Source organism: Falco punctatus, assembly GCF_963210335.1.
Source record: "Falco punctatus genome assembly, contig: scaffold_30, whole genome shotgun sequence".
Classification (NCBI taxonomy): domain Eukaryota; kingdom Metazoa; phylum Chordata; class Aves; order Falconiformes; family Falconidae; genus Falco; species Falco punctatus.
This window is the reverse complement of record NW_027660235.1, coordinates 2,078,928-2,106,404: the sequence shown is the minus strand read 5'-3', so window position 1 is coordinate 2,106,404 and position 27,477 is coordinate 2,078,928. Positions and strand designations below refer to the sequence as shown.

Genomic DNA, 27,477 nt, shown 5'->3' with positions numbered 1-27,477 from the left:
AATCGGGGGGAGTGCCTTGTCCCCTTGAACTTTTGTGCCTATATGTGCTTGTGATATAAGCCGTATGTACCTGTAGATTTCTTTGCGGAAATATATATGTGTGTGTGTGTGTGTGTGTGTGTGTAATATATATGTATATATTCCACATATATATATATGTGGAAATCTATATAGGTATTTCTATAAAGGGGGTGGCCTCCAGGTAATGATCACTTCCTCCTGGAAGGGATTACTTCAACAAGATCCTTTTCCAATGTACCTCTTTAAATATTTTGTTATGTGAGATTTGCTCAATGTGAGAAGATGAAAAAGATTAATTTCCTGTTTTCTGTAAGGTAGACATATTTTACTGCAAAGGCATATGGACAGTAACTTCTGTTTTCAAGGAATGTGTGTTGCCAGCAAAAATTATTCATGATCACTTCCTTAAATTGTTGGAAAAGGAGTGGGAAAAATATTTCACTTGATTAATAGGATTAGGAATAAAAAATCAAGAACCGTATTTTCTGGAAAACTGGATCTGCAGATTTAAAAAAGAAAAAGAAAGGATGCTTCCCGTATCTACTAGTGGAAATTTAACTTTGTATCTGGGCATTTGTTGGCCTGTACCACGATGAAGATGGAGCTGCTAACAAGGTGCAAAAGATTGAAATGCAGTTCAGCATTTCAGAAGCAGCAGCTAAAGATTTGGAATCAGTCACCAACGCAGCTGTTAAACTATAATGAGTTTCAGAAAGTGGCGGCTGATTAGCACACGCCGCTCTCTCTGTTACCCTAGAAAATACCCATTACGCTGGTTTCTGTTGGAAGCGTACCCCAACACCGCTTTGCAGAAATAGCCGGGATGTTTGGGTAGTCAGCATGGACTCTGTAAAGCAAACACCAACTCCGCAACTCATCCTGGGGTTTCACCTGCAGCTCGTTAAGGTCCTGTGCATTGCCCCAACAACAATGATGAGGCTTGGTTTAAACTACGGGTATGCAATTAGGTATACGTGACTTATAGGATAGATCTTACTAACTCATAGGTTCAAGATATATTTGATATCTATCAAGCTTTTTTTAAAATCACGTGGCTCGCAAAGCACTTACATAGATGAACAAATAGCTCTAATGAATCTATTTTACCGAGTTTAAATTGTCGCCACAAAAATATTTCTATTTTGGAACATGCTATACTACTAAACAGAATCTTTTCTCCCACCACCTTAAGAACTACTAATCTGCTTTGTGCTAACAGTAGTCTATCTCCAAAGTTCTTTTTACATTTCTCTCTTTCCCTTTTTCTCATTGCTCTTTGATGTTTTATTGTGTCTCTGCCTCTGATATTTGTAGCATATTCTGATTTCATATACACTTTTGTAACATCTTAGTAGTATTTACAGTGGTATTACTCTTGAATGACACAGAAGTAACAGATCAAAGCTTCTTTTCTTTTTAATCATCTGCCCCCTATGGCACAGACTGTGTTTTCATCATTCTTTGCAAAGCACTGTGTCAAGTAGCAAGAATGTTTGGAAGAGATACTGAACCAATTTCCTTTCCAGAAAATCTGAAATTGGAAGCAGACAAAAAAAAAATAAAATCAGACATATAAGATAATTCATCTGTGATGACGCTCTGCGCCACTGTGCCAATTTTTCACCCACAGATCTAAAAAGATCTTAACACAATCTCCAAACGTTAGGGAGTTGGAACTGATGAAAGTTTTGTTTTGTTTGGATTGGAGGTTGTGGGTTTGTTTGTTTGAAGATTTCTGCACAAAGTCTGTTTGAATGTAGCGGTCCTGAGGAATTGAGAGGATTGCTGAACACAACATGATGATCGATGCAGATCAACATTTACCATGCTAAGCAAAGAGCAAGCTTAATCTGACTGAAACAACTTCAACTTGACTCTTGCTCTCATTAGTACTGCCTATTGATCTGTGGCCTGATGGCCAACTCCTGTTCACAATCATGTTCAAGTACAAAAAATCTGTAACATCAGCAAGGCTTTGGGAACACAGAAAAAAACAAAGGATAAGGAGTGGTAACTAAAAGTCTGCCAAATTAGGTCCCTCCTCTGGTAAATTTAAGGATTTATCCGGAGAAATTCTTCCTAACATCCACTTAGCTCATTATTGAAGTGGAACAACTGAATATGCAGCATCCCAACATCAACGTCTGTTGTTCTTTGGACTCACGTGCAAATTTTGTATTGTACAGTAACACCTGGACAAAGACAGATAAAGCAGTTACTCATTATGTCAAATCACTTGGCATCCTCTGTGGTCTGACTGTTAGTGTTTTGTATTATATACGGATTCCAGTGAGCACAAGAAAAATAATAAGCATTTCCAGTGTTTATAGTATGACTACTGTCAAAATTCATTTTTATTCAAAGTAGTGCAACTATATGTACTAATGCTTAGAGAAAGAGAAAAGAGTTTGATTGTTTTTTGAATGTCATGCTAACTTTGGTAATCCTTTTATTATATGCCTTTTCATTAGGCCTTCACTGTATATTTTAAGAGAAAACATACACACAAAAAAATCCTGTCAATTCAGTCTGTTAAAGGATTTTTTCTCTCCCGAACTTTGTAATCCTTGCTTGGAGTTCTGACAGAGGAATGGTAATAGGAGAGCTCCGCTTTGTCAAGGACTGAAAACCAGCAATGCTTGCTTGCTGACAAAATCTTGAATAAGTAAGCTGAGCATAATCAAAAACAAATACAAATACAAATCAATACAAAAACAAATACAGTGAAAACTTGCTACGTGATACTCTTGCCCTCATGAAAGAGGAGGCAGAGACTCGCTGGGCCGACCCTGTCTGTAATGCGGTGGATGTCGCTGTCCTGCAGGGCAATGGGTGGGAGTGAGCCACCACCACCCCCCCGCCCCCATCCCCCCTGGGCAGCAGGCAGGGAGCAGCAGGAGCAAAGGCATCTGGAGGGGCAGGAGAGGAGCGGCAGCGAACTGCTCTCCCTGCCTGAAATCCTGAGGCTGCAGAGCAGGCACAGAGGCTCTGCAGGAGAGTTTTACTGCAGGTCCATGTTTGAGCGCATTCAGGTGAGGGAACAGCTGGGGAAATGGTAGGTGAAGAACTAATTGCTTAGTGAAAAGGCTGCTTATTCTGTCTGACGTGCGGAATTAAACTCCGTAACCCAGGGTAAGTTATAAAGCGGGGTGTTTATTGAGGTGCCGGGTGCAAGGGGGGTCGCTCCTCCTAACTTGCACACGTAGTTTTACTCACGATACATATTTACACAGTGAAGTTGGTTAGTTCTGCTCAAAGCCTACACCTACGAGCTAATTATCGGTCAGTTGCCTTCTCGCTGCAGTTTAAAGGTAGAGTTCATTTTAAATTTACTCCCCGTGCTCCCCGGGCGGGGGGATTCACTCTCTTTGGGGGGCCATTTGAGTAGGGGGTCAGGATCTCCCCCACCACAGTGATTGTACCCCGGTGTCCTTGAGCCTTACCCCTTCAGCAGCCCGTTTTCTTCCAGCAGCTCGCAGGCCCCTGCCAGAGGCTCCGTATTCACAGGCCGGTGGGGCTCAGCTCCCCCTGCCCTGGCTGCCCCCCGAGGCGCTGAGCGGGTGAGCCCCAGCCCTTCTCTGCAGGCAGGGAGGCTCCTGCCCGCCTGCCGACGGCTGCCGGCCCCGGGGCGGCTCCTGCCTGCAGCCCGGCTTTCGGGGGGCACCACGCTGTCTGGGGTCGGGGGGCACAGCCCTGAGCGCTACAGCTTGCCTACCGGCAGGCAGAGCCACTCGGCGTGAAGGCCAGCGTAGTTTTTGCGTGTGTTTGGTCGTGATTTGGCTTCCGGAGAATAATGCTTTTGAGGTGTGATGGCATGAAATCATAATTGAAACAGAGCAGGCATCTGCAGGAGAAATACCAGCTTGGGTGTAAGTCGGTGAACTGTATTGCCTCTCCCCAGCATTACCGTTGTTCGTTGTTGGAGGGAAATCGGTCGTGCCAGAGGTATCGTTAGAGTTTACCTGTCCAATGAAATGACAGAGACTGGCCAATTAGAAAATGTGATTTATTAAAGCAAGCGACAAGTAAGCAAAACAGCGCTGGGCGGCCGGGGAGTCTCCTGCTCCACCAACGGCGCGCAAATTCAAGCAAGCAGAGCAGCTCTTTTTATCTTCCCCGAGGTTGCTTCTGACACCTTCAGTAGCCCCTCTGCTGCTTCTGTTATCGTGGCTTCTTGTCAGACAGGACGTTCCCATGTTTGGTGTAGCAAGATCACATTGTGGACATATCTCTTCTTGTTAAACAGGAAGTTCTTAAGACCACCACAACGGGTTTGTTCCTCTTGCTTAACTTGGTTGATCAGCAAATTACCTTTAGTTACTTATTACAATTCCCCCCTTCTTTTATTTATAAGTAATTTGCTGATCAAACCTAGACAATACCTCACAAGCTGCATCTCATTCAGGATTTTCATTTGGTATGATTTTCATCTCTAGTTCCGATTGCTTCATCACCATTAGCTGCACTTTTTCCAACCTGTTTTTCACAAAAGTTACAAATTTATGAATGATACAGGGTCCGAAAGTCAGAACCAATAACAACATTATGAGGGGTCCCACCAAAGTAGAAATTAAGGTAGTCAGCCAGGGTGACTGTGGCATACGGAATTAGACTCTATAACTCGAAAGTTATAAAGTAGGTATGTTTATTGCGCGCAGATGCACGGGGGATCGCTCCTCCACAAGCGTGCATACCCGAAGTGACGAACCATCCCACATTTATACAATGAAACAAATGAATATTCAATTAACGCCTATACATATTCGTTAATAAACCCTGCTTTGTATGTTAATTAGCTTATCAGTCCGTTTCCTGGAGTGTGGTGGTCTTGCAGGTTTGTAGGTGATTCATGTTCTTGTGACCATCCGATCTTCTCCAGCAAGGAAACTTAGCACTCCCTCCCTCTAGATAGCATTGGAATATCTCTCATCCTTTTCTCATTCTTTTTTAAAATAGCCCCTTTGTTAGAGGAAGGGCAGGCGTCTCCCCGTCTCCCCTTTGTTAGAGGAAGAGGGGCAGGCGTCTCCTCAAAACTGTAGTTGTCTCCTCAAAGCTGTGTGCCTATGTGACCAGACACCGCACCCATGACCAGTCACCATACCCACATTCCTGAGTAGACATATACAATCACAGTCGGTGTTAAGCGTCCCCATTTCACACTATTTCTCCATATCAGTATGTGGGAACTGCATAGGTGGTAAGCGATGGCTGAGGAGGCTTTAGGTGTAATGGCGGAGAGGTTGGTGTGATGTCATAAAGCAAGGGAGTCACTTCATCCTTGAATCTATGTATGGTATAGTAACAAACAGGAATTGAGATGTTATTTCACATCATTAATGAGACAGATGCTGGAATATTATGCTTAGTTCAGTTCTCAGAATCTTAAGTTCTTGGAAAACGGTATGTAACCCAGAGAAGGAGCATAAAAGTTGAGCTTGGGAAAACAGGTTGTACAACGCAAGAGTTTCAAATTGGTGTCCTTCAAGTTTGCCTGTAAGGTAAGAGATCATCTTAAGTTAGTTGGTGTAGTATTTTATAAATTGATTTTAACAGGAACTGACATTTATGCAGAAGACATATGTGAAGAACCTATTGCTGAACACTAAAACCATTCACATTTTTAAAAAAAGTGAAACTGAGGTCTATGTGAAGGCAGTTAGCCACTGAAACAACTTCTAAAAGAAGCAGAACATCTGTCCCCTTTGCTTTTGCATCAAAACTGGATTCATTTCTAGGTGGCGTATTCAGGTCTAAATTCAGCCCAAGTTACAGGTCTCTGAAATACAGCGCAGAGAACCCCTCCATAGGCAGCATTCTCAAACGAGAAATAAATGCACGTATGATTTTGTTACATATAAAAACACATAGCATTAGGCATTATATGTTGGCGATGTGGTAATGTGATGGCTATTTAACAATGATCCTTGCTCATTGGGAGAAACAGGATTTCTCTTGTTTGGAGATAGACACAGCTTTGAGGTCGACCCGTTTCTTCAGCCAGCTTACATTTTCCTGGACTCTCCAACTTCAGCCATGGCAATTAATCTAAAAAGTAAGCATCATATCTTTCCCTTTTCACCTACGCAAATACGATTTTTAAAAAACACAGAAATGACCAAAGGAAAGCGAAGCCAGATACCGTTAATGATATTCACAGAGGGGGAACGTATCACTTAGTCCTCGGAGCAGACTAGGGGACAGAAACAGCAACCAGTTGTTACCAGTATTTATCCCAGCTAGTGCTAGCCGAGTGGGAAGGCCTCATTCTGTAAGAGTACTTGGTGATACCGAGGGTGTGCTAAATGGCCTTTTTGCTTCCTCCTTTCAGCCAATTCAGTCACCGTAATTCAGAAAAACCTGCTCAGCTGTTTTTCTTTCTTAGCATTTGTTGTTTTTGATGCCATCCCTATAATAAACTGTGCAGTGTTAGATAGATCGATTGTAGTATCCATTTTTTCCGCTAGATGGCAGCAGCGCTCCAGCCAGGCGAAGGGCCCCATCCCAACCAGGGGCAGCGCATGCGCAGAACGGGCGTGGTGCCTCGGGGCGGGGCTTCCGGCCGCGCACGCGGCCCCGGGAGGCGGGGTCATGGCCGACCCGCGCGACACCGGGAGCCGGGAGCCTTTCGGGCCGGGACGTGCGGTGGCGCCGGGTGAGCGGGTGGGCTGCGGGCGGCCGGGGGCCGGGGGGTGAGCCCGGGGGCGGCCGTCGGGGGGACGTGGCGGGCCGGCGCTCGGGAGCGCCCGGTGCCGGCGGCGGGCGGGCTGAGGCGGGCAGCCCGGCCCGGGCCCGGCGGGGCTGCCGGCGGTTCTCTTCTCCCCGGCAGTGGCGGCGGTCAGCGGGCTGCTCGCGGTGCTGACTTTTTTTTTTTTTTTTTTTTCTCGGAGCTGCGCCGCTGCCTCAGCGAGGAGGCGAGGAGCGGCGGCGGGGCGGCCCCGGTGCTCCCTTGCGGCGGCGGGGCCGGGGAGCGGGGTCGGCCCGCGGCACCCTGCCGCCCCCGCCCGCCGCCTCCGGGTGCCCGGGCAGCCGCCGCAGCCGCCGCAGCTCTGCGCGGGGCTTTGTCTTTCCCCCAGCCGCCGGCCGGGCCGTGGCAGCGGGCTGGGGCCGCAGGGGCCGCATCGGGGCCCGCGGTAACGCTGCGGCGGGGGGGCGGCTCAGGAGCCTCCTCAGCCCCTGCGAGGGGCAAGGGGAGGAAAAGCCGGCGGCGGGCTCCGCCCCCCCCTCCCCATTGTTGTTTTTTCTAAAAAGTATTACAGACGGTAAGTGCTTAGCTACCGGGGAGGGTCAGGCGGCAGCAGCTCAGGGGTCTCGCTGATCCCGTGTCGTGACAGTCAGCTCCTGGGCCGGAGCAGCCGAGGGGAAGAGGCCTTTGGATTTGCTTCCCGGTGAAACGGGGGTCTTTCATTTTTCCTTTGTACCCAGGTTCATCCGGAATCGTACGTTGACAGATCAAGGGGAGCTAAACCGAAGATCCATCTAGATGTTACTTTTCCACGCGTGCCTTGCGCTTGCGAGTCGGACTGCAGACTGCGGAGGGATAACTTACAACTTTTGCACTTGCCCAGGGCCCGCGAGGCTCCGTGTGCCCGCTGCTGCCGAGTGCTGCGCTGCTGCTCGGGCAACAGCCGGGCAGGAATTGTTGGTCCCTCGTGGTTACGCAGCCAGGCCCGCTGGGCGCTTAAACCAGCGCGTCCGGTCGGGTGGTGTTATTTTTCTAGATTGTAAATGAGCCCGAGGGATAAACCCATTTACATTTCTGTATGGCGGCGTACTTTGTCAGAGAGCTCAGTCGCACTGGTGGAGCTGGCACAGAGTTCCCTTGGGACTCCAGATTTGACTGTCTCGTTGAGAGGCTCCAGACCCTGCTTGGGAAGTCACTTGACGAGGCACAGCTTTGCCGTGATTCGTGTACTTGAATTCTGACTGTAACGCCAATGCCACGTCTTAGCCTTTCTCCAGCAGTTATAAAAGCAGAATGAGCGTTAAGAATCTGATTACCTTTTAACTAAATTCAAAACAAAGTTGCGGGATGAAGTGACTGGAAGCGCCCTGCAAGTCTGACGTGGGTATCGCTGCCGTGCATGTTATCTGCCTGTCTACCAATTGTTCCTGCCTCTTGTTCTGCTGGGGTAATTCCTCTGGGTAATGCGTCGGGCTCCGAATGTAGGGCATCTTGACTTCCTCCTGACCCCTGTGATGTCATCGGTCTTTGCCTTCCTCACGTTTCACAGGGCGTGGGAAGGCCGGAGAGGCTGGAAGCCTCGGCTGTTGTGTGCGGAGAAGCTGTCAGCCTTCTAAGAGAGCATGTAGCCAGCAAGCGCATCGTGGTGCTTCGGCACCGAGCCGATACGACAGACCTCAGTGGTTTTTGTGAAAAGGGATCGCGAGGAAATGTGCTGATGTTGAAGGGGGAGAGGTGGTAGGGGAAGAGGTAGGAGGCGGTTTTCAGCCAATTTTAGGCTTAACTCCTGTGTTCCTGCAAACGGTTCTGGGCTTTGAGGGGTTTGCTTTTGGCTTTTTGCCTTAAGCGCGTCTACCTTTCAGGGTAACGCTTTCTTGGAAGTTGGAAACGGTCCTTCTGGGACACCAAACCAAACCCCATACCTGGGAGGGCCGTTTAGGGTGCTGCACCGTGTGTTTTATTCCCTGTCAGTCACTTGACCCTAGCCGTACGTGCTCTCCCGGTTTGGCACGTTCTTACCCTGCTGGCTGAAAGATTCTGTCTTTTCACTTCCTCAGCTTGCCACAGGCCGTAACAAATGTGTGTTCATAGACCGCTTTCCTTGCTCGCTGCTTTCAGATTTGAGCGTCGATGCCATGGACGGAGCAGGAGAGCCTCAGCAGGACGTCGAGCACAAGCCGTTTAAACAGCACTTGGATAAAGCTGCCAATCGTGTGACTCCAGAAGCAGAGAGACACGGTAAGATGCTATTCTGCCATTCTTGAATGGATGCTCTCACAGCCTTTCCATCAGCGTATGCCTGCTATGAGGTCCATGGGAACAAGGGATGGCTGAATTCACAACGTTGTAAACACCACAAACTCTTGAAAAGTTTATAGGACACAAATCTATTACACTGGTAGATCAGACAAGGTCCTGTGTATGTGTATATACGTTATACTCGGTACTTTTGCGAGGCAAGTCTTTGCCTGGTCCCTCTGAAATTGGGACAAGGGCTCATTGATGCGTTTCAGGAGCAAAGCTGCTGAGTGAACAGGCTTTTCCTACTAGAAATCAAGCAGCTGCTCTGGCAAAACTTTACTTTGGTTGCATTTTTAAATCCTAGGAGGCCGACAACGGGACGAGCTGGTTGGAGGAAAGAGCCTCTCTCCAGGGAAGGCTCCGCTGACTTGACCCTTAAGCCTAAACTTGCGTCTTACTACGTTTGCTTTGTGTGTGTTAATGCATACCCGATTCATAGATTTCAGTTGATTTATCAGTTACGAGTTGGAGTAAGTGGTCCTTGGCTACATAAACCTCTCCTCCGTATTTTTTGACATGTTACGGCTTACTGTTCTGCTTCAGAACAAACCGGGAACGATTCTGGTAGCATTGCAGTCTAACAGTAATACTGCAAGACTTTGTCTTTCTAAAACGTGAGGTCCTTGTTACCTGTGCTGGGAGATGGTGTAGTTCTGTGTATTGGCATGAACTAAAGTTGCTGATTTGTTGTAACACAGATTTAGCTTTTCTGTTCTTAAAGCTGAAAGGCTAAACTAAGCCAAGAGCTGAACAGTGGGTAGGTAACGAGACCTTCTGGTGTCACAGAAGTGAGGTGATAGCGTTCTTACCGTTGTGTCACTTAGCAGCCTTTCTGTATTCAGAGGCTGTGGCGTGACAAATGTAACGTCTGGGGTCAAACCCCGCTTTTTTGTACCCAATTCTCTGTTTCCACATACGGGCCTCCTGCCTTACTTGTGTCGCCAGCCTCCACTGGGATTACTCGGTCTGAACCGGTTGCTCTCGCTCACTATATTATCAACGGAGAGGAAGAGAAACTTGCAGGGAGCAAAGTGTCTCATCCAGGAGAGGCTTTTTGAAAGCGATCAAATTGCGTTGCACGCAACGAGCAATTTCTTCTGCTGTCTGGAAAAAGGATACGGCGAGTTTGATTTCCACCATGTGTGTGGCAAGTGAGACTGGAAGTGTCCACCCACCTTTGTGAAACTCTCCGATTATCAGTTTCTGTTAGTAACACTTGATGTTCAGTCAGTTATTTAAACGGCAACTACAGCAGTATTGTCTGGTAAAGGAAAAATCCACACAGACGTGGGTACCGCCGCGCTTCAGTCACGACTCAAAGCTGGGCCACCACCCCAGCGGGTGGCAGAGAACCAAGGGATACAGCGTAGGTTATACACGCTTATCAGATCATTAGTCGATGTCTGAGGTTTTTAGGAGTTTCATTTGGTCCTGTCGGTTCTGTGAATCCATCACCTGACCCTGTCCCAGTTGATTCACCTGCTCGGTTCCAGTCTCTGCCTCGGTTCCAGGCTCCTCCTCGGATCGTGATCTTCTTTCTGCCCGCTTTAACTCACACGCTCCTTCAAGCGCGCTTAGTCTTTGAAAGAGCAGTTCCTATTCACATGCACCAATTTTCCCAAAACCGCCTGTGTTTCTGAAAGCACCTGTGGCCACAGATTGATCATCTGTTGCTTCTCTGTTCTCCCACTGATTAACCGGGCTGGGTTTTAAATCAGCCTTGGATTAGGGCTGTGCTAGGGACGGGGCCTGGTTCTGCCACTTAGCTGCTTCGGCACTTTAAATTTCTTAGTTAAAAATACATTTTATTTAACATTAACCTTAAATTTAGTAAAATATTATGGAGTAGTATGTGGAGGCTTTTTCTGATCATAGTTACATTCAAATAGTTAACAGCTTAATGATTTCTGTGGTAGGTTGCATTCTGTGCTGGGATGTCATCTCATTCATTTCCACTGGATAGCGATAGAGGATTGCATTTTTTTTATTTTTCTTTTTCTTTACTGTTTCATTTCCTTTTAACACGGACCGAGTTTTCCAGCGCCGTGTGTCGTACCTGCGTGCGAGTCGAGGACCACCTTAACAGCACGAAACTTTGCATGTGGGGTTTTGTGTGCTGCAGTTTCTTTATAGTATCCAAGCTGTGTGCAGTACCTCTGTTGTCGATTTGTTAAAGAGTTGAGATCAATTGATTTTATTGGTTTGATTATCTGATTTTATAGAGTTATTTTATAGAATAGAAATATAGGAGGATAAAAATATATGTTGAAGAAAGTTATGATTATTTAGTAAAAGTAGTTGTGAGACCCTTTGTACATTTTGTACTAAGGCTAGAAGAATGGGTTGGAATCATTGTTGAAGCTTAAGTAATCATTTAGGGTTTGAAAGGTTCCTTTGTATCTAACTAGTCTTTTGTATATAGAAAGTATATTGAGATGTCAGAATGTAGGATTAATGGGAACTGGGGAGAGTCGACTGGAACAGCTTGTGGTTACCTGCCAAGAAACCGTGAACTTTAGTAAAAGGTAATTCCGGCAGGGGGAGATCGCGACCACCGACTCATATACCACCTACCCAAATCGTACCCCAGACCCATTTCTGGACCTTTCTAAGCTTTATTGCGCAGAATCGGATATGGGAGGAGAATATGTTAATGATTTCTGGGAAATGTTATGATTATGCATGAATACTTAATGAATATGTATGAATAAGTTCTATATATGGAATCTGAGTTTGGGACCTGGTGTGCGTTGATCGTGAGAGGACTCGCTCACGCACCTGGCCGTCAATGAAGAAGTGTCTGCTTATCTACATCACATTGGTGTCGATAAGTTCTTCATTCCGAGATTTCGGTAACACCTCCGGGTGCTCTCTGAGACGACTCGACAGGCAGCTACCGATTGCATTCAGAAAGCTGTTACTGGTTGCTGGATCTCGAAAGACTCCGTGTGTTGTACAGGTGTTCTTCAAATGGCAGGAACCATGGCTTTGGCAAAGCGTAGGAATTATTAAGCCTCATTCTTCCTGACGATATCTTTTAGTGTAGTTACAGCATCAAAACCCATACTGGTTGAATTCTTAGTTGTACTCTCACCTTGTTTGAATGTTGTAAGCTGTAGAAAGTAAGTCTCATACAGTGGTTTAAGAATGGGTATATTTTTTCTAAAATTTTTTATTTGCTTGATCATAACTACCATAAAGTGAGCTTAACGATTGATTTTCATGCCTATTTCATACTTCCTAATTAAAATCTCTTTTTTTTCTGTGGCTACTACAGATGTCTCTAAATACTCACTTCTGTCCACCTGTTACACCTCCCAATCTCAACAAAGAGGGTCCCGATAACATTTTGTCCCCTCGGTTGTGTGACTTATCACCTGCCCTGGCCTTAGTTATCCAAGAAGCCGCCTTCTCGAGGCTCTTAAGTGCGGCGGTGCCTAGACAGTGAGCTTGTAGGGCTTCCGTAACCCGGCAGACTTGGTCCTGTCCTTCAGGATTTGGAGTGGAACAGCCTGGTTTTAAGGGGCCTCTTCCCATAAGAACCCATGTTTCTGAAAATTTTAGACATGCAGTTCCTTGGCTCACTTATTCCGAACGCCAAAGTTTACAGACCTTTTGCGTTTGTTTTGGGAAAGCAAAGGTCCTGTTTGAGTTTTCTGGAGGCGTGTCTTGCCCTTTGGCAGGTTTCAGCTGTCACCAGCTCTCGTCTCCTCTGTTAAGAGTCCCTCTGCAGCCTTCTGCACTTAAGAACATATTTGTGCCCCAGCTGTACGGTGGCACAAAATCATTTCCTTCACGTGTAGAACAGTTTCTGTGCGTAGAGCAGAAGTACAAGGTGGCGTTTCTAGACGTGCCTCGTCACTATCAATCCTCTTTTGTCTTAGAACTGGGGAAAGAAGAAGAAAAGGTATTTGATCCAAATGCTTTGGATGCCGATCGCTGCGAAAGCTGTTACGGGGCAGAGTCAGAGGACATTCGGTAACCTTTACATCTTCTTAGTGCTTGAATCGATACAGTTAATGTGGCGTACGTGTCGGAATTTTTTTTCCAAAATGTCTGTGAAGGTCCGTGCAGTGAAATCCTCCTGGGCACCTGTTCAGAGAATGGTGAGAGCTTTTGTGTTTTAGTACGCCTGTGCTGCGCTCACGGTTGTTAAGAGCGTGCACAGTTAGGTTGTCTGTTTTGTCTGCGTGCCTGTTTGAGGGCAGTAGCACAAAGATTGTATCTTAGCAAACGGAACCTTTTCTGGGATTACTTGGTGTCCAGAGGGGAACTGTGTAAATTATTTCACTGTTCTGTGAGCTGTCTCGGAATAAAACCCAGATATGGCTTTGCCTTCTCGCTTCTGCTGCAGGCTTTGCATCCTTATGGGAGCAAAGACCAGACACCCATCACTCAGACAAACGATGGGTGTCACTCGGTGTTTCTCATTCCTTCTACCTGCAAATTTGTGTAAGAATGGATTCGTGATAATCCACAGGTTCTGGACTATCCTTTGCTATTATTGTCTCTGTAGTAACTTAGTTTGTCACATCTGTCAAGTTGCATCCTTCCCCAGAGATGTTTCCATCTTGAGGGATTCATGATTCCAGCCTTCGACTTTTTGTTTTGTCCAGCACAACATGGAACAGAGACAGACAATTGTTTTTTCCGGTGACTCCAGAGGTAGAAGAGCAAGGAAGAAAGTTTGCCGTTAACCTTGCCTCCGATGTTGGCAGTCTTTCCCTAAAAACGGAGGAAGGGAGGAACAGAAACAGGTAGATGCTGTGTTCACATGGGGAAGTTCCAAGCTGCTCAGAACTGTGGGAGACTTCCCACAGAAACAAATGTCATTTCTGCAGCAAATTTATTTGCCAAGGATGGACTTGGCTGTCTGAATGGACAACTAAAGCCCTCTTCAGAATTAAGCACTGCATTAAAACAGCTTGCATCCTCGTGCCAAAATCTCAAAAAGTACGTCGGGAAACTCAAGCACCTTCAGGAGCATTAGACCACCTTTCAGTGTCCAGTTCCTGAAGTTTGTTGCTTTGAAACAAAATCCACCGGGGATTTGAGTCCTGAGCAGCTGGAGTGTCTCTTTATCGCTGTAAAGATGATGTTTGTGCTCTTGCAGGTGCTGCAATACTTGTGACGATGTCAGAGAAGCATACAGGTGACGAGGCTGGGCCTTCGAGAACCCGGAGAGCGTAGAGCAGTGCAAGGGGGAAGGATTTAGCCAGGAAATGGAAGAGCAGAAGAACGAGGGCTGCAGAGCGTACAGTTTCCTGGAGGTCAGCAAGGTGAGAGATGGGTTTTGCCGTGAGCCTGTTGCATGGTGGTGATGAGCGTCAGAAGGCACAGTCGGGGCATTCCGCTCTTTTTTCCAACTTTAAGTGTTAACAGGACTGTAATAACCCCTGGGCTCAGCGAGGTACTTGTGCCTGTAGGGGGGTTCAGTAGGAGGGTCAGGAAAAGGGCGGGAAGGGGCAAATTCCCTGTTCCATGAGGTGGGCTGGCTGGAGGAGCTTAGCTTTTTCTACCATCTAGCTAGTGAGTCTTTTTACCGAGGTTTCTGGAGGGGGAGAGGCAGCTTCTTTGCGGTGAGGTTGTCCCACCTGCCCTTCTAGTCTCAAAACAGAGACCACCGGTGGGTGCTGGAGATAACAGTAACCAACAACTTGTCAGCAGAGGTGCTGGGGGGAGTGGAACGTTCCCTTCTTTAGAAAACCAGTGGAAGCAAGACTGTTGGAGTTGTCAAGGTTGAAGATGCTTAAAGAGATGTTGTTTGCAACTGGTGTATGAAAATGTAGTACAAGATACGCCAGATGACTATGTAACTACCCTGTCATTGGGCAGGTTCCCGAGCTCAAAACTGGGATGTGCAGGTTACGTACCCAAGTACATTCTAGCAGTCAGGCCCAGGCTAATTTTTTTTTTACTACTTTATTTCAAAATCTGGAGGGTTTTTTACGTCTTTGTGTACTATTCCTGGAGACAACATTCTTTATTTCTGAAAAACAAAACCAAAACCAAACACACCCCGCCCTTTCGCTCATGAAGCCAGACATCGTGTTTTGAGCATCATCATGGGTGCTGAACCGTTACAGGACCCTGTGCCACAAAGCGTGGTGAGCAGGAGAGATTCAAAGGGGAGTTGTTATAAATTGAGACCGCAACGGATCATAATCCAATTAAAATTTTATTAATTATAGCAAGTAGAATAGGAGCAAAAGCAGCGCTGGACGACAGGGGAGTCTGCGCTCCGCCAACTGCCGTGCTGAGCAGTTCAAACAGTCCCTTTTTATACATTTTTACTTCCGTGTTCATGAAGTAGTGGAGGTACTCTGCGCATGCTTCAGTTGTTGTTAGGGGGTCGTTTTCTGCCTCCTGGTGGTCGTTGAGGCCGAAGTAAGAAGTCTTCCTTCTTTGTCCCATAGTTGACCCCTCACTCATATGTCCTTATATGGGGTTGTTTGCCCTGGTGTCTGGTTTAGTTTGTGTATTGCGGTTATCTTATCTTACACAAGCGGTGTCTGGTAGCTGTTTGCATAAGCGTTTTCATATCTTTTGTTGCCTAACCTTTACATTGAGCTTAACATAAATCTTAATAAACAATACCCTAGTCCATAGTTTCTCACAATCCTCCCTTTTTTTTTTTATCCTATTATTGTTTATTAGACGCTACTTTCATTCTCGGCACTGCAAGCAAACCTTTTTCCACAATCCCAACATTTATCATAACACTCACAAGGTAATACCTCACAATTACAATAGGCATAGTTCTCACGTGGCATAACGCATTCACAACAATCTTCATCCTCATTAATAGATACACTCTTATATTTTGCCCCAGACCTCGTAGTTAGAATAAGCAATTTAGCTATGTCAAACCGTTTTTTAATAAAATGTAAAATATAGCGTAATATACAAGGCCCAAATATAAGTCCCAGAATCAACATGATAAGCGGTCCTGCTAAAGCGGACAACAAAGTGGTTAGCCAAGGTGAAACATTAAACCAGTTTTCATACCATGTCTTGCCCGCCTCACGATCCTTCTTACGTTGATCTAACCTTTTTCGGAGTTCAGACACGGTGTCCTGGACTACTCCTGTATGGTCAGCAAAAGAACAACATTCTTCATTGAGAGCTACACATAACCCTCCTTCTTTTAAGAATAATAGATCTAATCCTCTTCTATTTTGCAGCACTACTTCTGATAAAGACTTTACTGAAGTGGCTAAATTTTGGATAGATTGTTCTATTTTTGCTAAATCCTCATCTACAGCCATCTGCAAACTTTGTAATTTCTGACCTTTTACTAGGGAGGCTATGCCTGTACCTGCTCCAACTCCGCCCGCTATCAGCAGTGTAGCTAGGGTTACCACTGTAACTGGCTCTCGTTTTTGTCTATTCAGGTCTCCTTCAAAGTGGCGTAACACCTCCTCAGAGGTGTGATAGATAGCAACAGTTTCACAACCCCAATAGCCACCAGTAAAAATGACCTGGATAATTACAATAACTTCTGCCAGGGTTACTTGCTGGACATATATAAAATGCCTTGCATTGAGCCTGAAGCTTTGCTAGATCTGGGGTAAAAACAGGGGAGCCCTGTTCTATAGGTATCAGGGAATATAGATGCACGGAGAAATTCCACTTCCCTGGACTGATCTGAGTTTGAATTAATTTTGACTCTGATAAATTATATAATTCCCAGGCGTTCATCTTCGTCACTTCCTGAAGAGAAATACTGGATTCACGAGTGAAGAAGTCTGTTTTCATGTTACATCAGACTTTGCTGGACTGTTACTCTGCTATTCAATTTCTAGTTCATGTTTGTACTTTGCATCAAACACACAGTTTTCAAAATAACTCCAAAGGGTTGGGTAATACATATAATAATAACATACAAAACCAAAACCTAAAAATAACACTTTTTCTTAACACATTCCCTTTTTTACATGCGTCACTATCATGGCTAGACTATAGGGATTTTGCATGCGCGGTCTTTCCAGATTTTTCCAACACATTTCGTGGGGCTTTAAAATCGCACATGCGCATGTTCAAAGGTATACACGGACTGTTCGCGTGATAAACAATGGCTACTGCGTACCCAGATGAAGTCCCAAACCCATTTCCCGAGCTTACCACTCCGGTAAGTCTGTTAATGGTAACATTTATGGCACTATGGCCAAATGACAGGTCCCTGTTTTCAATGTAAGGTTTTCTTACCACCAGACCACCACGTCACCTGCCAGAGAAGAAGGGTCTAGAGTGGACATTTCGCCCTCTGAACATTCTGTAAGGTGAGTGTTCTCAAAACGTTTAACCTATATGGTTCATTAGAAAGAAGATCAAAACTTTTTTCTTCCTGTTGCTGTTTAGGCAGAGGGTGCGTTTTTCTGTTGTCTCATGTCAAGAACTTATGGCGGAGGTGGAAAAGTATAAAAGGCGTTACCATATCCTCATCTATGCGTTCCTGGCAGTTGTTTTTGCTGCTATTCTATTTTTTTTCTTACTCAGCCTACATTGTTATCTGAAATGTTAAGAGTCAATTGTTTCCAAATTCTTGTTGGCTATTAAAATGTTAATAAATTGTCATGCTACTCGCATTTGTTTAACGCCATCGGGTGAAACCATTATAATGTGTTGAATTAATCTTATAAAACATGGAACAGCACATGGCAAAAACAATAAGGTGGCTAATCCACATAACAAATAAAATAGGATTCGTTTTACCCAGGGGCTCCCGAGAAGCCAGGAAAACAAGTCAATATTCGTCTTTCCAAGTTCGGACGGGAACATGGGCTAACTTCCCTATCTCTGATGTGATTTGTTTAACTACCTCACCATTGTCATCAATTTTCAAACAACAATTGGAAGCATTTACTTTACCACAAACACCTCCTTCTTCAGCTAGCAGGTAATTGAGAACCATCCTGTGTTGATAAGTTGCATTTCACGTCAAAAGCTTTAGCTGTTTGATTAGTAATAATTTCCAAGACAGCCTGTAGACGAATGATATGATTCAGATTGTAGATAGGTTCTCGAGCACCGTTAATAAGTTCATTAGGATTCCAAGTTGCAGGTCTATAATACTGTATGATACGTTGGGGTGTCCATTCATTTAATAAATATTGGTACCCCCCCAATTCTTGGGAGTCTGGAAAAATCAACTTGCCACTGTTGCCCTGGCTAATTTTCAAACACATTTCACATCGCTGAGTCACCTGTTTTATTACAGTATACAAGTTCTGCCCTATCAATTTCTGATTTAGACTTTTATATAAATTATCAGCTCCCCAATGCATCTTATTATGTTCTATTACGGCTTTGGTCCATATTAAATTGGGTGGTACCACTATACGACCATCCCTCAAATAAGTCCACTTATTTATTTTATCATTCATGTCCTGAATGACCTTTAAGTTTTCTTTAGAATAATTTGGCTCCTGATCTGTACTTACAGTTTGGATTTTACCATCTGGTATTAAGGATAATTCCTCCTTTCCTACCTCCTCTGCTACTTGTATGGCTTCATGGTCGGCCAGGCGGTTTCCAATTTCCAAATCAGTGCCTTAATGGGCCATCTTATGTTCTTCCTTCCTGGACGACCCTCTTATAACAGAGGGGGCCATTCCTCACATCAAGGTCTGGCATGGCACATGTCCCCACCGCTCAACGCCTACTGGGTTGCAGCCAGCAGCAGAGCTCAAGATCCTTCTTGGTGGCAAACACAGAGACCAACCCAGTCTTGCCCTTGATTGTGGTAGGAGGCACTTGACCAACCTTATTCCTTGTACTTTGTTGTCAATGCAGAGTTTCATCTGCACATCCCATAACAAGTCACAGTCATGGTAAGACACAGATTTACATTAGTAGAACTACTACAGAGTGTATTTTATTTCAGTTTTTCTGCCAATATCCCCACAGCCTTGCTGACCAAGGGATATTGCTTTACCTGAACTAGGCAGGCCTCCTGTTTATCATTTCTACTGTAACAGGGAAAGCATTTTTCCCCTTACCTGGAATTTGCTTCCAGATATACCTGGTTAAAGATTTCTTTTACTTCAGGGAGGTCCTTTCTTCCACTTTTCTGTTGAATTAAAGATAAGCTCAACATTTACTTTAAAGGTTTCAGGATATTTTCCTGGTGGCCAGCAGCTCCCACAACTGTAACAAATTCTTTTCACTGAAGTTTAACACCAAATAAGTTGGTTTTGTATTCACCAACTTTTCTACATCACGATTACCTTAGTAAAAATCAACTCGAACCTTTATCCAGTCCTATTCACAACTAACTTCAAACATCTAAATTTCCTCATCAGAGATTCACCTTTACTCTCCTCAGACCCGCTGCCTGGCCTAGAGGGGCCGTTACTGGTCCTGTTGTGCTGCAAATGCTGCAGCAATCGGGGTGACATTGTCAGGTCCTTCTGCTCAATCGTCAGCAACAGCAACCCTCTCCTCCCCACCATCAGGAGGATTCAGGGCAGGAGATGCTGTTCCTGCTCTGCAGGTTACACAAGCCTGCCTCTGCAGCAGCACTTCTATTTTAACTCTTTCTTACCCTGAATGCAAATCTGCTACTTGTTGCTTTAAGTTTGTGTTATTACATATCAGCCTTCGCAGGCAAACAGCAAACACCCTGCCATGCGTCCAGCGTGACTCAGCCGCACCTTCGGGGGGGTACGGGGGTTTGTACAAACTCACCCCAATACTTTAACACTTTCACAGGGTTTTTGACTCTCCACCCCCCCCCGGCTTCAGATCTTACATACATTAGCACAAGTTTTTTATCTTACAACGTGTTTCATTCTGGTTGCTGCACAGAAAGAACCACAACCTGAGCTCTCTCTATTTTTTTACACAAATATTTCAACAAGAACATCCTTTTAGTTTAGGTCTCAGGTTTTTGGTTTTTTGTTTGTTTGTTTTTTTTCTATCCTTTTCTAGAGCCATAATCAAAGATCAGGTGGTGTTAATCCCACACTCCTTCTGTCACACAAACATATCAGCACACATTACTTCATCCCATTTTCCTTCTCTCCGTACTGCAGCAAAGTATTATAATTTATAGTTCCATTACAAGGCAACTTTTCCCCACCTTCCAGCTTATAAAGTGGTCACCATTGATTGCAGTACTTTATCAATGTTTTCTTATTCACATTTCCACCAGCAGACCCTCCAATATCCCTCCAGTGACTCAAAACACACCCTAGCGGATTTTTCTTTAAAATCCCACCACTCTGCTTTCCTCCCATTTTTCCCAGCTTACACTCACAGAACACACTTATCACTTACAGAATTACTACTTACAAAATGCAACACACAGGTATCTTTCTACAGCAACACCAAGAGCTCACTATTATTATCAAAAATATAGCCAAAATCACAGTAACAATTATTAAAGTCAAATTCCACATTCCATAAATCCGGTAACCAAAATAAGCAACACTGCAGCAAATAAGCTTTATAAGCAAACTTGCCAGATTCTAGATGGCAATTAAATGCCGATAAAACCCAAACAGAACCAGAAGTATACTTAGGGTGTCAGCCACAGAAGTATACCTGAGTTTTCCAGACCAGACGTATACTTGAGAAACTAGTTCCCAAGCATACCCAGATGTTACCCTGCGGAAATCAATTTTCCCGTCTTACGGGTAACCCCAGATTACTGGTAATACCAGAATACAGCAATAAAGAATACTATCACTTACAGGAGATGGGATTCTTGTCTGCCTCCGCAGTGATCCGATGAGTTGGGGAGTCCCTCCGGGAAAATCCCGGGGGTACCCAAGGGAGTCCACTTCCCAGCGGGTCCTACGGTCAGGCAGAGAGCCGTCCCATCTGGGGTGCCAAATTGTTTCAAAGAACGTCTTCAGAATTTCTTAGTGATTAAGTATTCTTTATTGTCGGCGCCGGGCGTACGGGGGATCTTTCCACCAATCGTACACACCCAGAGGGGCAGATTATCTTATATTTATATAATGAAACAATGAATATTCCATTAACGCCTATACATATTCATTACCTGAACCCGCCTACCCTCACTTCGTATGCTAATTAGCTTATCAGTCTTTCACACTTGCGCAGATTCTTCCAAAAATTGTGGGCCGGGGTCTTTAGAATGTGGGCAGTGGTCTATGGGAGGAAGGCTGTAGGTCTTCCTCATGGTGTACTTTTCACCTTGTGCTCATTTGCAGTGTTCTTATCAGTCTGAGGTAATTTATGCCCTTGCTGGCCATCTGCTTTTCTTGCTTAATTATTTCTTTTACCCTTATCTGTCCTCTCCTGCTGAAGTGTTCCGCTAAAGTTTTTCCCATGATTTTGCCACAAACTGAGTTTTGAGGAGCGCTTGCCCTAAAGGGTTGTCTGGATTTACCCCAGAGTACAGCTGAAGGGCTTTCCTCAGTCGTTCCAGCCACTCAGTGGGGCTCTCATCTTTCTTTTGCATTTCATTAAATGCTTTATTAATATTCTGGCCACGGGGTACTGCTTCTCTAATCCCCTGAATTACTATAGTTCTCAGGTCCTGCATATGAGTTCTATGCACCGGATCCTGATTATCCCAATTAGGTCTTTGGAGTGGCCATTTAATATCTGCTTGGGGTCCCTGGGTTTCCTCGGTAGTAAATAATTGACAAAGGATAGATTGCATCTCATCCCAAGTATAAAGGTTTGGTCCCAGAAATTGATTTAATCTTTCTGCCACTCCGAGTGGGTCCTCAATTAAGTTTCCCATCTCGGTCCTTTTAAAATCTCGTAGGCCAGCCGAATTTAGAGGCACAGAAATATATCCGATCACAGGTTGAGGTCCCCCCATGGGCATTTCTCTTAGGGGGTATATTAGAGCTGCCCCTTTTTGACTTCTAGTTACGCGTCTAGGAAGAGGGGGAGACCCTTGTTCCGACTCTGGTGGGGGAGTGGGCGCTCTGGGGACCTCTGGAGAGGCTGCGGGAGCAGGAGGAGGAGCGTAAGGAGGGGGGGTTAGAAGGGTTTCGTCTAACTCTTCCTACTTTTTCTTTTGTTTAGTTTTTATTTCATTCAGCGGGTAAAATCTAGCTCCCGGTCTTTCTAGCCACACTTCCGCATATTGACTCTCCTCCGGGTTAAGTTTTTTTTTTATTATTATTATTATTATTATTAACCCAGAGGTTTAATTGCTGTCTTACCCAATCTTCTTCTGACCCATAGACTGGCCAAAAGACATTTTTAGAAATCTTCTTCCCTCCCCATATCTTAGTACAATATTCTATCATTTTCTGCTTATCTTTCCCTAGGGTTCCAGGGAAATATCTCCAATTGTCTAAGATATATGCCAGAGGGGTATTCTTAGGTACAGTGGGTACCCTTCCCATGGGATTCGAAGGCTTGCTGCCCTTTGCTCCCATCTTCTGGAATATCCACAAACATACACTCACTCGCTCCCCTTGTTCCTGGCCCAGTCCCTCGCGGGAGATGGGAAACGCAGTACTTAAGAGTCCACACTCGCTTGGTTCAGTATATCGAACCTCTCACTCGTTATATTCCAGGAAACCCAATCCCGCCTGAACGGCAAACCCTGCGAACAAATTCGCAATATACTTACGCGTCCTGCGTCTTCGTCCGGACTCCCGTGCACAGAATTTTTATGGGATTTTACCGGTTTCTCCTTTGCTCATTATTCTAGAATTTAGGTTTGTCGGTAAGGTTGGAGTAAGCTGTTGGTCGCGGGGCCGCGAAATGTCGCGGGGCGCCTCCCCGGAGGACCAAAGCCCACTGTTCCTTATCCGAGTCACAGCACCAGAAATTGTTATAAATTGAGACCGCAATGGATCATAATCCAATTAAAATTTTCTTAATTATAGCAAGTAGAATATGAGCAAAACAGCGCTGGACGACAGGGGAGTCTGCGCTCCGCCAACTGCCGTCCTGAGCAGTTCAAACAGTCCCTTTTTATACATCTTTACTTCCGTGTTCATGAGGTAGTGGAGTCATGCTTCAGTTGTTGTTAGGGGGTCGTTTTCTGCCTCCTGGTGGTCTTCTTCCTTTGTCCCATAGTTGACCCCTCACTCATATGTCCTTATATGGGGTTGTTTGCCCTGGTGTCTGGTTTAGTTTGTGTATTGCGGTTATCTTATCTTACACAAGCGGTGTCTGGTAGCTGTTTGCATAAGCGTTTTCATATCTTTTGTTGCCTAAACTTTACATTGAGCTTAACATAAATCTTAATAAACAATACTCTAGTCCATAGTTTCTCACAGTATTATCTCTGAACTTACACTAATGACACTTCTTATTGGTGCGGCAAGGGAAAGCTTCCAGCCAGCCTGAAAAAGCATCTGTCATGACTAAAAGATACTGATACCCAATTTCTGCAGTAACTTGGAAAAAGTCTATTTGCCAGTAATCCCCTGGGCTTTTGTCAGGCCTGGGAAAGGTCTTTGAGGGTACTTGAAGATACTTCTTCAGGCATAACTCATGCTTCTTCACTCTGCTTTTTTTTTTTTCGCAGTCATGGTACATTTAGAACTTGCCCTTTCAAGGCTTCTAACATCCTCTCAATTCCCCTGTTGCCTTCGCAGGCGCGCGGTGACCTGGTTCAGGAACGGCACGGCGGCCAACCCCAGGCCGCTCGGTCCATCAGCTCGCAGACACCAATGTGGTGGATGGCAAAATGGTGTTTATTGATAAGTGGCGCGGCATTATAGAGCTTGGGTTTACAACGTCCCTTCCGTCTGCTTATGTCATAAGCTAAACGCTATTGGCTATCCAGAGAGGGGCTCTATATTTCCGTACAGCGCGACATCTTCCGACCGCCAAGCCCTAACTACCTACATTTCCCCCCTCCCTATGGATAATTGAATCAGCTAAAATATAACAATCAAAATCTTAATTTAATTTATATTCTATGGTTTTTAAAAATATTAAAAGAATATTGTATCAACTTGACTAAAAAACATAAGGCACAGTGGTCAGGTGGAAGGTAAGGGGTAATTGATAATACCAAGGTATGAATTAGGGTAAGCTAGAGGTAGCTAAGGGTAATACCAAGTGGGACTTAAAAGTTAAAGCAGTTGATGGCATTCTACCAGCATAACGTCGACTTTCTCTAGGTGGCTCTTGATAAATGGCACGAGCTTATTCAGTATACAGGGTCCGAAGATCAGCGCCATGATGATCACTGCAATCGGCCCTGCCAAGGTAGATATCAGGGTGCTTGACCACGGTGAACGGGCAAACCACGATTCAAGCCACCCTTGTTGGGTTTCCCTGTCTCTCTTTCTTTTTTCTAGCCTTTCTCTAAGTTTGGCCATTGTATCTCTGACAACCCCAGTGTGATCTGCGTACACACAACATTCTTCTCCTGATGCCGCACATAACCCGCCTTGTTGTAAAAACATGAGATCCAATCCTCTACGATTTTGTAAAACTACTTTGGACAACGACCTCAGTGACTTTTCCAAAGCGCTGATCGATTGTTCAATGCGAGCCAGATCCTCATCCACTGCAATTCTGAGGGACTGGAACTTCTGGTTCTGTTCGACTAACGAGGCTATACCTGTTCCTGCCCCTGCGGCCCCTATGGCTAGCAAGGTAGCTATAGTCAGAGCGGTGACGGGTTCTTGCTTTTGGATATGATGCGAAGCTGGAAGGGTTTGATGAGTATATACGTATTCCTCAGGATGGTATACGATTCTCAGAATAATCCTTACCTGTATACAAAATTCATGGTTTCCTTTGAGCAGTTTAAGAGATACACGTGGGGTAATTCCGGATTTTGAACATATCCATTTGGTGTTTTTGACAGGAACTAGCCAATCAGCTTTCGATAGCTCTTCTGATGTGGACTCGTTCAAACACAGAGGCCTTTTTTCAAGGGGTATTTCGCCGACACATCTACCCCACCCTGATACATGTTGCATCGTGACTCCTGGGTTTTTCTCGGAGCTCCACACACAATGTATGGGGTTGGGCCCGCTAACGAGTTCCGGTTCATAGGGTATACCTACTGCCTCATAAAGAGGGGGCCTTATGTCATAACAAAGCCAACAGTTTGTTGTCATGGCGGGATTAGTAGAGTTCAGTATCTGATACGTTACATTCATCAGCCTCCATAGAGGAGGCAGGTCAAATTCTAAGGTATTCGGAGCTTCCGTGTTGTCGGGGGTCGCATCTTTAATATTGTTTTCAGTCTTATATATAGGTGTCTGTGGGTTAAGAACCGGGTTAGGGCCAATTGCTTGGGGTGCTTGTAGCACAATCCTGATAATCTGTATCACTACCCCCGGGTCTGTACTGTCGGAGTGTATAAATACTGACCACATTCTCCCCACTGCCCAGCCCATGTCAGCTGGGTTTTGAATTCTCACATTTAAATGTGTACAGGTACTTTTTTTGATTGACGATTGAAGATAATAGCCACTAGGCCCAAATTTTGGAGGGTCACACCTAACTGGCCCCCACATTACGCACAGAAATTCGTCCTCTCTTTCTGGTTTCCATCTATCACTCGTTACAATGGTCTCACATCCCCAATATCCACAAAAATAATATCCTGGATAGTTACAAGAGCTTTTTCCTGAGTTTGAACTGGGGCACCAATACGTCCCCCATGGCACTTTAGATCTGTATTTTCCCAGTCCGGGAAATAAATCATTGACTGTAAACGTAAAAGTCGGGGTACCCGCTGTTATATTCTCCTTTATCACTCGACTGCTTATGGGGTCCCGTAGGACCCACTTGAATGGCTGATGGTGATTATAATCTGATTCTGTCTTTCCTGCAATGACAGGTCCTAGAATCAAGTTCATACAAAGGCATCGCATTCCCCCTTTTTGGAGGCTATTTGGTCGTTATCCGAATCTGGGTGGTGCAGGATTCCCAAGTTTAGTCAGGACGGTTGTCGACTTGTCATTTTCTCTCATCGGTGGGATGTACAGGATACGGGGGTGTCCGATGATCTGGTCCTGCATGCAAAAACTCACAGTTTTCATTAGTTTTATTCTGAAGGTCGGCTTTGATAGACTTAAGTGGACACCACTTAATTCTGTTGTCTTTTCTGACCGCAGCATACCCTCGCCCTGTCAGAACTAATTTCCACCCTTGTTCCCATTCTCCTAGCTCATTTCTGATCATGACCGATGGGCTTTCTTCTAGCACTCGAGTGGCCCAGTGCTTCTGGGCAGGGCTATTCACCTCGTCTCCCCTGGGGAACTGGTTTAGTGCTAATAGGGCAGTCCGTAGTAAGCGTGCCTGGTCCCCTGAGGGAATGGCGTTGGTAAAACCTTCTGGTTTTGCTAATACCTCTAATTTAGATTTCAGAGTTTGATTTGCCTGTTCGACTATGGCTTGTCCTGTGCTGTTATATGGGATGCCGTGTATTAGAGTAATACCCCATTTCAGAGCGAATGCCTGGACTGCTTTAGACACAAAATTCGGACCATTGTCTGTTTTGATCTGATTAGGGACACCAACCCATGCCATGGTTGTCAACCAATGTTGGATGGTTGCTTTAGCGTCGGTCTTAAGGTGTTGTGTAGCTACAATCACCCCGCTATATGTGTCTACAGTTACTGCTAGCCATGCTGTAGGTTTTAGTAATTGACAGAGCGTAAAATCCGTCTGCCACACCTCAGAGGCTTTAAGACCTCTGGGGTTGATTCCACTAGACCACAATGGTGCTTTTTGACAGTGGGGACATGTAGCTACTATATGTTTCGCGTCAGTGGCCAAAATCCCACATCTCTTTGCTAGCGCTTTAGCTCCGATGTGGAAGGACTCATGTAATTGGCGGGCATCTCTAAATGTCCACCACCCTTTTACAGCGGCATCTGCTTTGTTGTTGCTGATTTGGAAGAACCCTTTGATTGGGTTATGGCTGTTGATTTGGATGACTGATATAGTGCCCTTTTGTGAAAAAAGCACTTCTTCTAGCATCAGAGCTATTGCGGATGTTGACACGCCGGGCCCTGACATGGCTAAGCAAAGCTTGGCCACGACCATTGAATCAGTTACTATGTTGAGATGTATGTCAGGTACAGTCCACACGCCAGCACTACAGCTGTCGCTTCCAGCTGTTGGACGGAGATTGCACGATCGGTCATTTTGACACAGTGCCATTCTCCTCCCGATTGCCATACTGCTGCCGCGGTTGAGGTCGCTGAGGATGCGTCTGTGAAGACCGCTGGTCCCTGTTGGGGCCGGTCCATGATCTTCTGTGGGAGGTCGACGTCGACAATAGCTAGCATTTGAGTCCAGGGGGGCTTTGTGGCATACCGGACTTCCCCCCCAAATCCGACGAGGGCTATAGCTAGATATTCTGACATTGCCACTGATTGTTTTGGGAGCTGTTTGCGAAAGGGCAGGTATATTCTGGCAGGTTTGGTTCCCAGATGTCTTAGGGCGAGTTTTCTGCCTTTCGTGATGAGGTTACCGAGGCACTCGACTCCTGGAGAGAAGGCACGTGACGTTTTTCCCAGGACTATCCATTGTATTGGCTGAGCTTTTTCAGG

The 27,477-nt window shown here is 45.3% G+C and overlaps 1 protein-coding gene and 1 long non-coding RNA gene across 2 annotated transcripts in view; both read left to right on the top strand.

Moving 5' to 3' along the window:
* Positions 1–27,477, top strand: part of LOC308057486 (uncharacterized protein) — a gene marked incomplete at its 5' end in the record, with an annotated part of 607,752 nt that overhangs the window by 64,175 nt on the left and 516,100 nt on the right. The gene's annotated exons all lie outside the window — the stretch shown is intronic.
* Positions 7,299–15,115, top strand: LOC308057462. The gene is made up of 4 exons (XR_013925272.1): positions 7,299–8,452; positions 8,822–8,941; positions 14,118–14,583; positions 15,063–15,115. It is a non-coding gene; the product is annotated as an uncharacterized lncRNA (long non-coding RNA).